At 40.1% G+C, this 5,505-nt stretch overlaps 2 long non-coding RNA genes across 2 annotated transcripts; both read left to right on the top strand.

Moving 5' to 3' along the window:
* The first annotated feature begins 2,063 nt into the window (after positions 1-2,063).
* LOC123410310 lies at positions 2,064-3,030 on the top strand. The gene is made up of 2 exons (XR_006613024.1): positions 2,064-2,375; positions 2,472-3,030. It is a non-coding gene; the product is annotated as an uncharacterized LOC123410310 (long non-coding RNA).
* Positions 3,031-3,876: 846 nt separating this feature from the next.
* LOC123410308 lies at positions 3,877-4,448 on the top strand. The gene is made up of 2 exons (XR_006613023.1): positions 3,877-4,005; positions 4,099-4,448. It is a non-coding gene; the product is annotated as an uncharacterized LOC123410308 (long non-coding RNA).
* The last annotated feature ends 1,057 nt before the right edge of the window (positions 4,449-5,505 follow it).

Below are 5,505 nucleotides of genomic sequence, written 5' to 3'. Positions count from 1 at the left end.
ATCCCAGATTAGAAATTGTTTAGTAAAATATCCATGCGACAACCACGCTCAAGATTGAATAAAGAAGATATTGAAATCTCCATGCTGCATGCACTTTTTGATAGAGCTGATTCAATGGAGATTGAGATTTGGGGACTATTCATTAGAGGAATTAAAATTAGGATTGTGATCTTCTAGAAGTAATTGGTACTGGAGATATGATGGTACATTCAATAGATTTTGTATCCATTGCGAAATGAAAAATGTACGATCTGTATTTTTTGCTCTAAAAATTTACTTCTCGAAGTTTATAGAAACATTATTGTAGAAAGAAATTACCTGTACAAACATGAAAGAGTTAGTTCAGGGATACAGAACAGATGAACAGAAATTTGTATGTTTACTGAAAGAGAAAAGATCCGTATGTACACATACATAGAGTAGGCTAATGCCTTTTTTTAGAGGGACAAATAGAGTAAATATCGGGACTTGGAAACTATCCATGAGAGAGATTTGATTGTTGAGTGTGAGAGATTAGTAATGCCTATTTAGGCGTAATTAATTGGTGAACTTTCTCTAGAAGGTTAAAAGATTTGGATTTTGATATTATTCGTTAATATATTTTATTGTTGTTGATCGTGGCTTTGTAGGTGGAATCCATTGGTGATTTCATTGTTTCATCTGCTGATATTCATTGTGTTAAAAACATTCAAGAATAAATAACTAATTAAAAATTAATATTTTGAGGAAAGATCTAACATATATATATAGTTGTCGAGCAAGTACATATGTTGTTGATTATGTATGGTAAGGTTGTATGTGACTATATAATCATACATGAATTGTCTAGCGAGAATTATAGTTTTATAGACTTTATCAACTGCACAGTCAGTCAAAATATCTCTTTGTAGACAATATTCTTTGCGACATCTTTGGACACTCTTCGTCATGAATCAGCACCTTCAATCCAGGGTCGGGCCGGCAAAATCCGGGGCCCTGTGCCGAATTAAAAACTGGGTCCTATTTATGAAAAAACTAACAAGCAATTATAATGTATATATATGTCGCAGAAAAAATTATAATTTATGTAATATAATGTCTTACATAACAAAGTGGACATATAAAAAAGTCATACCTATTTAACTCGCGATTGCTATTTATTTAAACATCCTCGTTCTTTTAGTATTTTTTGAAATAAAATCTTCGATGATATCCTCATAATCTGCTTTATGAAAACACAAGATAAGGAAGATGAATTAAACAAACTTGAACTTATATATTAGCATATGTCAATTGAAGATCATGGGTCAATGTTTGGTAATTAGATGAACAGTCTAACTCACAGTTTCAGATCTTGTTCGATAATACGGATACACTGTGATTACTAATCAAGGCGATAAAAATTAATCTCTAATCAAGGCCTGCAATCTCTGTTAAAAGTTAATTACAAAATTAAAAGTAAGACCGGAAGTGCTAATGCCTAATGCTAATGCCTAATGTCTGACCTGGAGGCAGGGCAGATGGATCGGCTGATCGGGCAACCGGCCAGATGTAGATGCACCAGCCCCTGCACCGCACAGCGCCACAGCACAACGGTATGGCAGATGGTTGATGCCCGTTGCTTGATGGCACTGCGACAGGCAGGGCACAAGCGCCTCAAGCCCTAATGATTCGACTAGGTCAGGAGGCGGCGACATTTGATTTCTCTTCCTGCACGATGCCACGATCGAGTCGGCCTCGATAGACTCGCCCTAGCCAGCAGCGCCCATCGATAGCCTCTCCCCATCGCTGCTTCGGTCCAACACCAAGACTGTCCATTGGCACAGTTTTTTTTTCAATACTAGGCCATGTAATTGTTTTTGGGGCCCCACAAAATCACGGGCCCTGTGCGGGCCGCACAGATGGCACCACTGTGGGCCCGGCCATGCTTCAATCCTTCTTTGTTTGTCACTCTTGATGGTGCGACATATAGTGAACACTTGCTTAGGCAAATATATGCCTACCTTGTTTAAGGACTGACCTTGGCTCTTGTTTATCGTCATCGCGAAGCACACTGATAATGGATATTGCCTTCTTTTCAATACGAATGGCCATTTTGAGTCACTTGGTGACATGATGATTCGAGGTATGTATACCTTGTCGCCGACGTGTGTTCCTGTGATTATTTGTGTCTCGATGTATTTGTTTCCAAGTTGTGTAATTGTCATTCTTGTACCATTGCATAAACCTGCTGCTTGGTTGATGTTGCGTAGTAGCATTACCGGCAAACCCATCTTCAGTGTTAACTTATGGTCTGGGATTCCTGGGGATGTCAAGGTGTTGAGGAACTCAGTAGGCTGCATGTTCATCATGATGTTGGTGTTTGTCGTAGCCTTGCACACTCTGTCCAGGCTTAGGTATGTGACATCTTCACCTTGTATTTGGCTCGTTATGTGGTCGTTTATCTCCTCGACGGTATCATTTCTTGGACATAATATTGCTCTTTCTTCTAGGTAATCCCGCTCACGGTATTTTTGCAGTAAGTTTGGGTATATGCTTTTGACGATTTGTTCCTTACGATTTTCTCCTTTCTCTAGCAGTAGGTCCTTTGGTATTTTTATCCAATCCTCTCCTTCATCTGATGTTGTTTTCCCATCGCCAATCTGTAGTATCCACTCTGCAAATTCAGCTACTTTTTGCTTTTGTATTGGATCATCCGACAAACACTTCAGCCGCATGTTTTCTGTTAACTCAAATATTTCAAAGTGTTTCCACAGATATGACCTTTTGATTGAAGCATTAACTATCTGCTCTCTCCTTCCTTTGGTTATAACTGGCAGGATTTGTCTGAAGTCGCCTCCTAGTATAACTGTCATTCCACCAAATGGCTTTTCATTGTTGTTTTCATTAGTGAACCTGAGAATATCTCTAAGGCTTTTGTCTAGTGCCTCAAAGCAATTCAGCCAAATGCGACCCTTGATTTATTTCACACGTTGATTCTTCAGTGATATTAAGTGGAATGCGGAACCTTGAGTGTGCCGTTCTCCCACCTTGGAGAAGCAACGCTGCAATGCCACATGATGCTACTGCAAGCACTATCTTCCCCTCTGACCTTAGCTTTGTCGTTATTGCTTTCCATAGATAGGTTTTTCCTGTGCCACCGTAGCCTTCGAGAAATCTGCTTTCCTTGTCCTCTGTCAACTGATTCCATAATTGCATCATAGGCTTTTTTCCGGTCTTGGTTAACATTGTTTAGTATGATATTGTGCTCATCCTTGAGTTTGTCCATGTCGTAGTTGACCTCTTCGTTTATTAGCCTATTCCCAAGTTCGTCTAGCTCTGCGTCATTTGGTAGTTCTATGTCTGGATAGTCCTTTAGTGACTTTCCTACTTGCCTCATCAATTTTTCTATCTCAATCAAACCATAGGCTTTTTTCTGTGTGTTTGTGAGCCGAAGTGCCGGAAAGTTTAGAATAGTCCTTCTTTTGTATTGCATATCTTCACACAGCGCCTCCCATGTTGAATCCCACAGTACCTTTGGGTTTGTGACTTCGCAATGGGACAATATGGTGGTGAATAACTGACGCAGTTGTGTTCCGGATGCCCAACTTGATGCTTCATTGATACAGTCAATCCACTCAGTGTCATCATCGAGAAATCTGAGGGCTTGGCATGCTGATTTGTATGTTGGGTGATACAGTCAATCCACTCAGTGTCATAATAGATTCTTACAATTGCGTAGTCCCTTTTTCGCTTTTGCCAAGTTTTTGTTTCTCTTTTCCATACAAACTTTGTAGGGAATTCTGCGTAAGTCAATTCTTTCCCTAGCTCGTATATTTTATTTGCCTCCATCCACTGAGTGAACTTGGTAATTTTAGATCCTTCCCTTGTTACTATCTTTTCAAGGTCAGTGAAGTCTGGAAAAACGACTTGTTGCTCATTTCCAAGATGGAAAGGTAGTCTCTCAACTGCTGGATCACGATACTGAAGATCAAACTGAAATATCCTCCAACATGCTTCTGATGTTGATATGTATCTCATCTCTAGGTATTTCTTGATCTCGTCAGTTTCGTTTGCCGTGCCCCTTTCCTTGAGCAAGGCTGTAACATGGTCATCGTCTTTATGGATATACTTGAATAGGTACTTGATTGATCTGGACCTATTGCACCACTCGACATTTATATGAGCTTGAAATTTGACCAGAAGATTCCGGTTGTATGGCACGACAAATCTGTTGTCGAGCATCACTCCTCCCTTTTTGATCTGCCTTCCGTCATCCCTCCTTTTATATACTGTAAACCCATCCTCGTCAATGGTAGTACTGACATTGTATCTTTTTGGGAAATGCTTGGTGCATCTATGGTCCACCATGCATGGTGAGTTTTTCTTAGCCTCTCCGCACGGGCCATGCATCATGAAGTTCTCAACAGCTTCAAATGCCTCCGGATCCTCATCCTTGTTTGGGATCTCAGCGCTTATTATTTTGTCGATTTGCAATGGTTCTGGGTACTTGTCTTTATCCTTCAAAAATATTAGTATGTGGGCATGCGGGAGTCCTATCTTCTGGAATTCTATTGTGTAGATGACTGTAGTTGATTAATAGTTTGTCAGATTTAGCTAAAACTGGAATGCATGTTACTGAAGAGGTAGAGTCTGACGGACTATAAGATGATGCATGTTACTAAGGAGGAAGAGTCATGAAAGAGTAAAGATTGATAGTCGATGGACTTACTTGCAACTGTTTCTCCAAAGTACTTTTTTTCTTTTATGTCTCTCATTAGCTCCTTTAGTTTGATCGTAAATACCCTGTCAACAATATCTGGCCGATCGGCTGGCTTTAGGCCACCTCCCGCTTCATCTAGCATGTATTGGATCTCAGGCCACTTTGCATTGCATGTGAATGTTATAAATAGGTCTGGGTATCCAGCCCAACGACATATTGGAAAGGCATCTTGCAAGTATTGTGCCTTATTTCTTCTACCACCTGTAAAAGATGAAGGCACAATTATCCTCTTTCCAACTTGCTCTGTTCTTGTGTCCCCTCGCTCAATTGCATCCTGCAATCCACTGTAAAGTTCAGTTCGTAGCTTTCCTTGATTGTGTCGGATCCAGTTTAGTCTATTTTGCTCGATACATGTGTATACATCCACCCAAAATTGAAGTGACAGATGCCAGATTTGAGTAGTAACATTCCTTGATCGGGATGTTGTTGTAGGTAGAATGCATAGTAGTCCAATAACGTTACGTATTTCCTGCTATTTGCACCTCCTTTTGTTTTCTTGTATGGTATCTCAAGTTTAAAACCATCTTCTCCATATGGGAACAACAACGGATATTGCATGGACATGAATTTTGGGTGGATCTCTGATATCCTTTGCGGCTCCATATTTTTGTACTCAACAACAATGTCACGTCCTTCACTCTCTCCGGTTGGATCTCTTACTACCAATGCTGCAACTTCAGATGCAGATGGAAGGTTTTGTGTTCCGTTCCTTTTGCCTAGTATCCAAAGTGTGTAATCATGGTAGTCTCCTTCCTGGAATCTAT

Source organism: Hordeum vulgare, chromosome 1H (genome assembly GCF_904849725.1).
Source record: "Hordeum vulgare subsp. vulgare chromosome 1H, MorexV3_pseudomolecules_assembly, whole genome shotgun sequence".
NCBI lineage: Eukaryota > Viridiplantae > Streptophyta > Magnoliopsida > Poales > Poaceae > Hordeum > Hordeum vulgare.
This window is presented reverse-complemented; position numbering and strand designations above follow the sequence as displayed.